Source organism: Phyllobates terribilis, unplaced genomic scaffold, assembly GCF_046119375.1.
Source record: "Phyllobates terribilis strain yellow unplaced genomic scaffold, ASM4611937v1 Scaffold_10__3_contigs__length_209671492, whole genome shotgun sequence".
Taxonomy (NCBI): Eukaryota; Metazoa; Chordata; class Amphibia; order Anura; family Dendrobatidae; genus Phyllobates; species Phyllobates terribilis.
Window position 1 is genome coordinate 178,584,434 of NW_027362770.1, and position 13,146 is coordinate 178,597,579.

Genomic DNA, 13,146 nt, shown 5'->3' on the forward strand with positions numbered 1-13,146 from the left:
ACACTTGTGATCCCAAATAATGATCTGGACTGATCGACTTTCGGGATCATGACTGTTTACCCAGTCTGTTCAAAACTTGTGATCCCAAGTGACGATCTGGTCTGTTTGACACTCAGAATCATAAATATTATGATCAACACTTGGGTTCTTGGATTGTGATCAGGTCTGCTTGACACTCAGGATCATGAATTTAGATGCAGTCTTATTGAAAGTAGATCGAGTGTAATCGACACTTGTGATCCCAAATAACGATCTGGTCTGACTGACTCTAGGGATCATGATGTTGATCCCATCTGATCAAAAGTAGATCCAGTCTGATCGACTCTCAAGATCATGAATGTTGATCTGGTCTGAGAGAAACTTTGGATTATGGATGTTGATCCAGTGTAAGCGACACTTGTGACCTCGATTGACGATCTGGTCTATTTTTTGACACTCGGGATCATGAATATTATGATCAACACTTGGGATCTGGGATGAACATTTAGTCTGATCGATATTCAAGATTATGAATGTTAATCCAGCGCGATCACACTGATGATCTCGAATAATGATCTGGTCATGATCGTGAATATTAGTCCCATCTGATCGACACTAGGGATCATGAATATTATGATCAACACTCAAGATTAGGGACTCAGTCTGATGGACAATCGGAAACATCATAATGATCTTGTCTGATCGACATTCGGAATCATGAATGCTGATTTGCTCTGATTAATTTGGAATCAGTCTGATCGAAACTCGGAATTATGAACGTTAATCCAGCCTGATCATACTGTTGATCTCGAATAATAATCTGGTCTGATCAACACTCATAATTGATCCAGTCTGATCGACATCTGGGATCATGAATATTATTATCAACACTCGGGATTCTAAATATTGAACCAGTCTGATCAACACATTCGGAAACATAAACATTGATCTGGTCTGATTGACACTCTACTCTGGATCATGTTGTTCTAGTCTGATCGACACTTGGAAACAACAACATTGTCTGATCCACACTCGGGATTATAAATGCTCACTTGGGATCAGGAGGAAACGCTTTATGTTTTCTTTTTTTTTAGACTACCGTACTTCTTATGAAGCAATCGTGAAGAAACAACCTTCTGCAGTTTTCCCCGTGTCCTCGCCCTTCATTCACATTTCACCCATTCCATGTTTTTTCATGTAACTATTAAGCAATGACGCTGCAGATTACCGGCTGAACAGGCAGCTGCCTTCACTCACCTATGGGATGGGCTATACGACAGGGGAAGGACTGGATAAATGCAGGCAGCACCTTGTGCACTGCGAGACACTGGGACACATTGCACCATGGCTCTGAAGCCGGACTCCTACGTGTTGTTGAACGATGGGCATAAAATGCCAGTGATCGGATTTGGCACCTACGCCCCGGACACGGTGAGTGCATTAGACATAAAGTAGAGGCTACACCACTGAACCCAAGGCAAAGCGGCATTTTTGCTGGTCTCTCACCATCACAATGTTTCCCTGTTTGGGACCCCGTGCCATCATTCCGTGCGACATTTACCCCATAGGGAAACATTGAGATTTATAAAAAAAATTGCATCTTATGCACTCTCTGCACAGTACACCAAAGAACAGGCTTGTGAGAGCACCAAAGTGGCCATTGACGTCGGATACCGCCACATCGACTGCGCCCTTTTATACGGGAATGAGGTCCAGGTCGGCCAAGCCATTAGATCAAAAATTGCAGATGGGACGGTGAAGAGGGAAGACATTTTTTACACTGGGAAGGTGACCAATTAAAATATATATATATATATTTTTTCACTTTAACATGGCCACTAGGTGGCGATGATGAGCTGTTATAGGTTATTTTTTTATTCTGCAGCTTTGGGGTAATAACCACACTCCCGAGAGGGTCCGACTCGGGCTGGAGAAATCTCTGAAGGATCTGCAGCTGGATTACGTGGATCTCTTCCTTATCCACACCCCTGTGGAGTTTAAGGTTTGTGGATATATGTCTGGGATCGGCCGTGGGATCAGAGTGGAAGATATGAATTATATGTGAATTCTTTTTTTCCCCTCCAGCCTGGAGATGATCTCTTTCCCATAGATGAAAATGGGAAATTTGTTTTTCATAACACAGATATCCGAGAAACATGGAAGGTAAATTATCTAAAAGTAAGAGTCCCAGTTTCAGATGGAGCATCTCTTTAATTATACCACCATAATATCTAGGCTATGGAAGCGTGCAGAGACGCCGGCCTCGTCCGATCCATCGGAGTCTCCAATTTTAACCGAAGTCAACTTGAGCTGATTCTCAAAATGCCAGGACTCAAGTACAAACCAGTGTGCAACCAGGTACATATCACAGGACATTAAGAATAAATCACACATAAATATCCTAAAAAGTAAAAAAATTCAATATTAAAAAAAAACAGCGCCACTCTTTCCTACAGGTTGTGTGTGGTATTGCAGTTCAGCTCAATTCCCATTAATGGAGCTGCAATACGAGATACAACCCATAGACAGTTGTGGCACTGTTTGTGAAAAAAAAAGCAGCCATATTATTGTAATATTTTACCATCGTTATGTTGTTTAGAGTAAAATGTTCTTTAAATAATTGCACATTGTATGCAATATTATATATAATAATGAGATATTGAATCTCTACACAGGTAGAATGTCACATATTCCTCAACCAGAGCAAATTACTGGAGTTCTGCAAATCTCGTGATATCGTGCTGGTCGGGTACAGTGTGCTGGGGTCCAGCAGAGTAGAGGGCTGGTAAGAACGAGGACATTGGTTTATTATATGTGGTGGTGTCCTAGAAAGTAGGCAAATATAAGGAAATAACTGCTATAATACTGCCCCTATGTACAAGAATATAACTACTATAATACTGCCCCCTATGTACAAGAATATAACTACTATAATACTGCTCCTATGTACAAGAATATAACTACTATAATACTGCCCCTATGTACAAGAATATAACTACTATAATGCTGCCCCTATGTACAAGAATATAACTACTATAATACTGCTCCTATGTACAAGAATATAACTACTATAATACTGCCCCTATGTACAAGAATATAACTACTATAATACTGGCCCTATGTACAAGAATATAACTACTATAATACTGCTCCTATGTACAAGAATATAACTACTATAATACTGCCCCTATGTACAAGAATATAACTACTATAATGCTGCCCCTATGTACAAGAATATAACTACTATAATGCTGCTCCTATGTACAAGAATATAACTACTATAATACTGGCCCTATGTACAAGAATATAACTACTATAATACTGCCCCCTATGTACAAGGATATAACTACTATAATACTGCCCCTTATGCACAAGAATATAACTACTATAATACTGCCCCCTATGTACAAGAATATAACTACTATAATACTGCTCCCTATGTACAAGAATATAACTTCTATAATACTGCTCCTATGTACAAGAATATAACTACTATAATACTGCCCCCCATGTACAAGAATATAACTACTATAATACTGCCCCCTATGTACAAGAATATAACTACTATAATACTGCTCCTATGTACAAGAATATAACTACTATAATACTGCCCCTATGTACAAGAATATAACTACTATAATACTGCTCCCTATGTACAAGAATATAACTATTATAATACTGCCCCCTGTGTACTAGAATATAACTACTATAATACTGCTCCCTATGTACAAGAATATAACTACTATAATACTGTCCCCTATGTACAAGAATATAACTACTATAATGCTGCCCCTATGTACAAGAATATAACTACTATAATGCTGCTCCTATGTACAAGAATATAACTACTATAATACTGGCCCTATGTACAAGAATATAACTACTATAATACTGCCCCCTATGTACAAGGATATAACTACTATAATACTGCCCCTTATGTACAAGAATATAACTTCTATAATACTGCTCCTATATACAAGAATATAACTACTATAATACTGCCCCCTATGTACAAGAATATAACTACTATAATACTGCTCCTATATACAAGAATATAACTACTATAATACTGCTCCTATGTACAAGAATATAACTACTATAATACTGCCCCTATGTACAAGAATATAACTACTGTAATACTGCCCCTATGTACAAGAATATAACAACTATAATACTGCCCCCTATGTACAAGAATATAACTACTATAATACTGCTCCTATGTACAAGAATATAACTTCTATAATACTGCTCCTATGTACAAGAATATAACTACTATAATACTGCTCCTATATACAAGAATATAACTACTATAATACTGCTCCTATGTACAAGAATATAACTACTATAATACTGCTCCCATGTACAAGAATATAACTACTATAATACTGCCCCTATGTACAAGAATATAACTACTATAATACTGTCCCTATGTACAAGAATATAACTACTATAATACTGCACCTATGTACAAGAATATAACTACTATAATACTGCCCCCTATGTACGAGAATATAACTACTATAATACTGCTCCTATATACAAGAATATAACTACTATAATACTGCCCCCCTATGTACAAGAATATAAATACTATAATACTGCTCCTATATACAAGAATATAACTACTATAATACTGCTCCCTATGTACGAGAATATAACTACTATAATACTGCTCCTATATACAAGAATATAACTACTATAATACTGCCCCCTATGTACAAGAATATAACTACTATAATACTGCTCCTATATACAAGAATATAACTACTATAATACTGCCCCCTATGTACAAGAATATAACTACTATAATACTGCCCCTATGTACAAGAATATAACAACTATAATACTGCCCCCTATGTACAAGAATATAACTACTATAATACTGCTCCTATGTACAAGAATATAACTACTATAATACTGCTCCTATGTACAAGAATATAACTACTATAATACTGCCCCTATGTACAAGAATATAACTACTATAATACTGCTCCTATGTACAAGAATATAACTACTATAATACTGCCCCTATGTACAAGAATATAACTACTATAATACTGCTCCTATGTACAAGAATATAACTACTATAATACTGCCCCTATGTACAAGAATATAACTACTATAATACTGCTCCTATGTACAAGAATATAACTACTATAATACTGCCCCTATGTACAAGAATATAACTACTATAATACTGCTCCTATGTACAAGAATATAACTACTATAATACTGCCCCTATGTACAAGAATATAACTACTATAATACTGCCCCTATGTACAAGAATATAACTACTATAATACTGCTCCTATGTACAAGAATATAACTACTATAATACTGCCCCTATGTACAAGAATATAACTACTATAATACTGCTCCCTATGTACAAGAATATAACTACTATAATACTGCCCCTATGTACAAGAATATAACTACTACTAGATGGTGGCACGATTCTAACGCATCGGGTATTCTATAATATGTATGCGGCCGACCGGGCGCAATCAGCAGAACGTTGTTAAAATTTACCGCCAAAATCGCTGATTGGTCGCGGCCGGCAACCGCGACCAATCAGCAAAACGGTGTTTAAATTTGGCGGCAATATCGGTGATTGGTCGCGGGTGGCGGCCGCAACCAATCAGCGAACTGTGTTAGTGAGGACCGGAGCGGTTGTTTAAATTTGGCGCCAATCTCGCTGATTGGTCGTGGCCGGCCGGCAGCCGCGACCAATCAGCAGAGCGTTGTTTAAATTTGGCGCCAAAATCGCTGATTGGTCGCGGCTGGCGGCCGCGACCAATCAGCAGAGCGGTGTTTAAAAGTTGCGCCAATCTTGCTGATTGGTCGCGGCCAGCCGGCGGCCGCCACCAATCAGCAGAGCATTGTTTAAATTTGGCGCCAATCTGGCTGATTGGTCGAGGCTGGCGGCCGCGACCAATCAACAGAGCGGTGTTTAAATTTGGCACCAATCTCGCTGATTGATCGCGGCTGGCCACCGCGACCAATCAGCAGAGCGGCGTTTAAATGTGGCGCCAATAATGCTGATAGGTCACGGCCGGCGACCACGACCAATCAGCAGAGCGGTGTTTCAATTTGGTGCCAAAATCGCTGATTGGTCGCGGCTGGCGGCCGCGACCAATCAGCAGAGCGGCGTTTACATTTGCCGCCCATATCGCTGATTGGTCGCGGCCAGCCACCGCGACCAATCAGCCGAGCGGGGTTTAAATGTGGCGCCAATAATGCCGATTGCTCGCGGCCGGCCACCGCGACCAATCAGCAGAGCGGCGTTTAAATTTTCCTTCCATATCGCTGATTGGTCGCGGGCGTCGACCGCGACCAATCAGCGTCGTATTAGTGAGGACCGGGGAGCGGCGCTGCTTGTGAGGCTACTTCCGCTGCGAGAAGCCGGGAGATGAGCGGCTACTCGCAGCAGAAGCATCCCGACCGGCGGCGCCGCTCCCCGGTTCACCGTTCAGCTAGCGGCCGGGAGATGAGCGCCTCGCGCCGGTCATCTCCCTGCTGCATCACCGCTTACCTCCGTCCTGCAGATGAGCCGCTAACGGCCGCCATCTTTTTCTCAAATCCCGCATCGCTGATTGGCCGCGGCCGGACAAATCAGCGACGCGGGATTTCCTGGACAGACAGACAGACAGATGTGATAAGACGATTATATATATAGACTAGATGGTGGCCCGATTCTAACGCATCGGGTATTCTAGAATAGGTATGCGGCCGACTGGGCGCAAGCAGCAGAGCGGTATTTACATTTGGCGCCAAAATCGCTGATTGCTCGAGGCCAGCAACCGCAACCAATCAGCAAAGCGGTGTTAAAATTTGGCGCGTATATCGCAGATTGGTCACGGCCGGCGGTCGCGACTAATCAGCAGAGCGGAGTTTAAATTTGGCGCCAATAATGCTGATTGGTCACGGCCAGCGAACGCGACCCATCAGCAGAGTGGGGTTTAAATTTGGCGCCTATATCGCAGATTGGTCACGGCCGGCGGTCGCGACCAATCAGCAGAGTGGGGTTTAAATTTTGCGCCAATAATGCTGATTGGTTGAGGCCGGCAACTGCAACCAATCAGCAGAGCGGGGTTTAAATTTGGCGCCAATACTGCTGATTGGTAAGGGACAGCGACCGCGACTAATCAGCAGAGCGGTGTTTAAATTTGGCGCCAATACTTCTGATTGATGTCAGCCAGCAACCGCGACCAATCAGCAGAGCGGGGTTTAAATTTGGCGCCAATACTCCTGATTGGTCGCGGCCGGCAACCGCGACCAATCAGCAGAGCGGGGATTAAATTTGGCGCCAATAATGTTGATTAGTCGCGGTTGCCAACCACGACCAATCAGCAGAGCGGGGTTTAAATTAGGCGCCAATACTGCTGATTGGTCACGGCCGGCAACCGCGACCAATCGGCAGAGCGGGGTTTAAATTTGGCGCCAATACTGCTGATTGGTTGCGGACGGCGACCACGACTAATCAGCAGAGCGGAGTTTAAATTTTCCGCCAATATTGCTGATTGGTCGCGGACGGCGACCACGACTAATCAGCAGAGCGGAGTTTAAATTTGGCGCCAATACTGCTGATTGGTCGCGGTTGCCGGCCTCGACCAATCAGCAGAGCGGGGTTTAAATTTGGCGCCAATACTGCTGATTGGTCGCGGTTGCCGGCCTCGACCAATCAGCAGAGCGGGGTTTAAATTTGGCGCCAATAATGCTGATTAGTCGCGGCCGGCATCCGCGACCAATCAGCAGAGCGTTGTTTAAATTTGGCGCCAATCTCGCTGATTGGTCGCGGCTGGAGTCCGCGACCAATCAGCAGAGCGTTGTTTAAATTTGGCGCCAAGCTCGCTGATTGGTCGCGTCTGGCGTCCGCGACCAATCATCACAGTAGTGTTTAAATGTGGCAACAAGATCGGTGATTGGTCGCGGCCGCTATTTAAATGTGGCGCCCAAATCGGTGATTGGTCGCGGGCAGCGGTCGCGACCAATCAGCAGAGCGGTGTTTAACTTTGGCGCCAAGATCACTGATTGGTCGCGTGCGGAGAGCGCGAACAATCAGCGAATCGTATTGGTGAGGACCGGGGAGCGCAATTGTATTAGTGAGGACCGGGGAGCGCCGCTGCCTGTGCGGCTACTTGTGATGCGAAAAGCCGGGAGATGAGCGACTGCTCGCAGCAGAAGTATCCCGACCCGCAGCGCCGCTCCCCGGTCCGCCCTTAACACCCTAGCCGCTGATGTCTCCACAGTATCCGCATGGTGTTACTAAGGTCCGGACATTTGCGTTAAAAATCGCTGATTGGTCGCCGACGCTGGGCGTGACCAATCATCGATTTTGGCACCACATTTAAATAGCGTCCGCGACCAATCAGTACAGTGGTGTTTAAATGTGGAGCCAAGATCAGTGATTGGTCGCGGCCGATATTTAAATTTGGCGCCCAAATCGGAGATTGGTCGCGGGCAGCGTCCACGATCAATCAGCACAGTCACAGTAGTGTTTAACTTTTGCGGCAAGATCAGTGATTGGTCGCGGGCCAAGACCGCGACCAATCAACGATTTGTGCGGCACATTTAAATAGCGGCCGCGACCAATTGGATGTCAGCGCCGCTCCCCGGTCCTCCCTTCACACCATAGCCGCTGACGGCGACCATCGCGTCGGCGACCAATCTGCGATTTTTAACACAAATGTCCGGACCTTTGTAACACGATGCGGATACTGTGGGGACATCAGCGGCTAGGGTGTGAAGGGAGGACCGGGGAGCGGCGCTGACATCCATGCGGCTAGGGTGTGAAGGGAGGACCGGGGAGCGGCGCTGACATCCAATGGGTCGCGGCCGCTATTTAAATGGCCCGCGACCAATCACTGATCTTGCCGCAAAAGTTAAACACTACTGTGCTGATTGGTCGCGGACGCTGCCCGCGACCAATCACCGATTTGGGCGCCAAATTTAAATATCGGCCGCGACCAATCACCTATCTTGGCTCCACATTTAAACACCGCTGTGCTGATTGGTCGCGGACGCTATTTAAATGTGGCGCCAAAATCGGTGATTGGTCGCGCCCAGCGTCGGCGACCAATCAGCACAGCGGTATTTAAATGTGGAGCCAAGATAGGTGATTGGTCGCGGCCGATATTTAAATTTGGCGCCCAAATCTTGGTCCGAAGAGCGCGACCAATCATCGAATCGTCTTGGTGAGGACCGGGGAGTGGCGCGGTCTGTGCGGCTTCTTCCGCAGCAAGAACCCGGGACATGAGCAGGCGCTCGGAGCAGAAGTATCCCGACCCGCAGCGCCGCTCCCCGGTCCTCCCTTCCGCATGGAGGTCAGCGACGTCGGCGGTCCTTCCGCTGTTACCGGCCGGGAGATGAGCGCCTCGCGCCGGTCATCTCCCGGCTGCATCTCCGTTCCGCAGATGGGTCCGGCGGTCGAGGTCCTTCTGCTGCTACCGGCCGGGAGATGAGCGCCTCGCGCCGGTCATCTCCCGGCTGCATCTCCGTTCCGCAGATGGGTCCGGCGGTCGAGGTCCTTCTGCTGGTACCGGCCGGGAGATGAGCACCTCTCGATATGAGCGACGTGGGATTTCCTGGACAGACAGACAGACAGACAGACAGAAAGACAGACAGAAAGACAGACAGACAGACAGATAGACAGACAGACAGACAGACGGGATAAGACGATTATATATATAGATAATTATGCCTTCATATATACAGTATAAGCCCCACCTTGCCTCCATATATACAGTGTGAGACACACATAGCCTCCGTATATTAAGTGTGAGCCCCACAGGCGGGGTAGGGCAGGATGTGGCCCACAGGCCGAGATCTGATCCATAGTATGCATATGATAACATCACATATAGTGCTCATATAATAGTGTCATTCATAGAATGAGACATCACAGAAGGCCCTATAATGACTATTTTGCTGGTGTTTTTTGGAGTACCCTAAAAAAAATTGCTTATCGCCTATCCCATAGCCAAACTATTAGGAAAAGTGTGAAATTTTGTTTGTTTTCGTTCTGACAGGATTGATCAGAATTCCCCCAAAGTACTTGAAGACCCCGTTGTAAATACAATCGCTAAGAAGCTGAACCGTTCTCCTGCACAGGTGGCCATGAGATATCTGCTACAGAGGGGATGTGTCGTCTTGGCAAAAAGCTTCAGCCCTGAGAGGATTAAGCAAAACTTCCAGGTAAATGAAGTGATTCTAATTCCTATAATTTCCTTTATCTTAAAAACAATCGACATTGTTTATTACTTTTCACTTACAGGTTTTTGACTTTGAATTAAGTGATGAAGACATGAAATCTGTAGATGGAGTCAATAAAAACCTGCGTTACGTGATTATCCATCCGTAAGTGTCTTTCCTGGCATTCTAGTTTTCGAGAACATATTTATTCATAATTTATTCTTTATATTTACTTTTATTTATTATTATTTTTACAATTATTTTTAATGTATTTTTATTATCTTATATTTTATGTACTTAGTTTACTTTTATATTCTTTTTTTTTTTATTTTAGCTGGAAAGAAAGCCCTAAGTATCCATATCACGATGAATATTAAGAACATTGGATAGTTTCTCTGGATTCGTCCTATTCATGTCTGTGTCTTAGTATCTTACTCTAGCAGATTCCAATCTGCAGAGAATATACTATCTATGATATAGATTTTGACTGTGGTGTAACACTTATTATGGCTCAGAAATGACATCACATAGATACATTTTAACATACAGTACAAAGAGAAATTCTAAGGCTGAGTTCAGATGCTGCAATTCCACAGCAAAATCTCTTTGTGTCCTAAGTCAAATGTATAGCATTCGTCTGTATATTGCAATAAAATAGATTTTATGTCCAATTTAATTTGAAGGTGTTATATGTTTTAAAGTTTTGTCAATACCCCTTTAACTCATGAAAAATTAATGATGTAATTCAATACCTTGAATCCTCTTAGAATTCTGTACAACATGGTATCAATTTCATTGTTTTCAGTCTTTCACATGGCTGTCAAATAGCTTAAAATCTGTAGAGGCGTTTATGATCGTGCCCATAGCGGTCCTTTAGCTTTATAAACATCCTTAAATTTACATGAATCTCAGTTTTATTATTTTAGTTTAAAACATTCTTTTCTGTTGTTTTCCACCAAGAAAGTTTCAGATTTACTACTCTGGCTTTAAATATGATATGTGAAAAGAAACAAATGAAACAAAAGAGCATCATCAGTATCAAGATATCATGACGTGAGAGTGTCCCCAGGGTCAGCTTTGTAACCATGCATACAATAGCCCTTCAGTTCTGATCACTACAATCTCCCTTTAGGAGTCTCTGTTCCCACATGTTAGTTCTGTTTGATATTTTTCAGTATTTCTGGTTGAAAAAAATTGTCACCTGTAGAACTTACCAGTGAGGAGTTTAAAATATGTGTTTTTGGTTTCTCAGAATTTTTACAAATTTTTCAAAATTATCAGTTATTTTAATTGTAAAAGTTTCTTCATGTCTTTTGGTAATTTCTTAAGAAATTCCACAATACTGGCTGCAATTATATCCTGTAAAATATAAGCTCCTTGCATTGTGCAGTGATATCATGATGTTGTAGAGGCTTTAAAACACAACAGTTGCCCATGTTGCCCTGTTCTATTTGCCACGGAGTACATACTGTAAATGGAAGCCGGATCATGGTTGTTTGTATATTTATGCTCATGTCTACCTGATAGCTTGGCGCTCCTATGTACAGAACCCTATATAGCAGAACACAGAGCTCCTATGGGTAATTATTGTGAGGTCATAGCTGCCAACCCATCCAGATTTGTCTGCAAATCTGCATGTCCCCATATACTGTACCTGTCACCTTCTTCTGTTAAGTGCCCATACATTCATGCATGACATATAGTTTTATGGAAGCTACAATTAGTCACATGCAATGTGGCTGCCATATGTAATCTATATACATTGCAGCAGGGCCGGCTCCAGGTTTTTGTGCGCCCCGGGCGAAAGAGTCTCAGTGGGCCCCTTTAACACATACCACGATTCATGATGCACAGATACCGCAGAGAAATATACAGTACAGACCAAAAGTTTGGACACACCTTCTCATTTAAAGATTTTTCTGTATTTTCATGACTATGAAAATTGTACATTCACACTGAAGGCATCAAAACTATGAATTAACACATGTGGAATTATATACTTAACAAAAAAGTGTGAAACAACTGAAAATATGTCTTATATTCTAGGTTCTTCAAAGTAGCCACCTTTTGCTTTGATGACTGCTTTGCACACTCTTGACATTCTCTTGATGAGCTTCAAGAGGTAGTCACCGGAAATGGTCTTCCAACAATCTTGAAGGAGTTACCAGAGATGCTTAGCACTTGTTGTCCCTTTTGCCTTCACTCTGCGGTCCAGCTCACCCCAAACCATCTCGATTGGGTTCAGGTCTGGTGACTGTGGAGGCCAGGTCATCTGGCGTAGTACTCCATCACTCTCTCTCTTGGTCAAATAGCCCTTACACTGCTTGGAGGTGTGTTTGGGGTCATTGTCCTGTTGAAAAATAAATGATGGTCCAACTAAACGCAAACCGGATGGAATAGCATGCCGCTGCAAGACGCTGTGGTAGCCATGCTGGTTCAGTATGCCTTCAATTTTGAAAAAATCCCCAACAGTGTCACCAGCAAAGCACCCCCACACCATCACACCTCCTCCTCCATGCTTCACGGTGGGAACCAGGTACTGTATGTACAATCCATCGGTTCACCCTTTCTGCGTCGCACAAAGACACGGTTGTTGGAACCAAAGATCTCAAATTTGGACTCATCAGACCAAAGCACAGATTTCCACTGGTCTAATGTCCATTCCTTGTGTTCTTTAGTCAAAACAAGTCTCTTCTGCTTGTTGCTTGTCCTTAGCAGTGGTTTCCTAGCAGCTATTTTACCATGAAGGCCTGCTGCACAAAGTCTCCTCTTAACAGTTGTTGAAGAGATGTGTCTGCTGCTAGAACTCTGTGTGGCATTGACCTGGCCTCTAATCTGAGCTGCTGTTAAACTGTGATTTCTGAGGCTGGTGACTCGGATAAACTTCTCCTCAGAAGCAGAGGTGACTCTTGGTCTTCCTTTCCTTGGGCGGTCCTCATGTGAGCCAATTTCTTTCTAGTGCTTGATGGTTTTTGC

The 13,146-nt window shown here is 43.5% G+C and overlaps 1 pseudogene; it reads left to right on the forward strand.

Moving 5' to 3' along the window:
• Positions 1 to 1,228: 1,228 nt before the first annotated feature.
• On the forward strand, positions 1,229 to 10,841 carry LOC141164721 (aldo-keto reductase family 1 member C1-like; annotated as a pseudogene).
• The last annotated feature ends 2,305 nt before the right edge of the window (positions 10,842 to 13,146 follow it).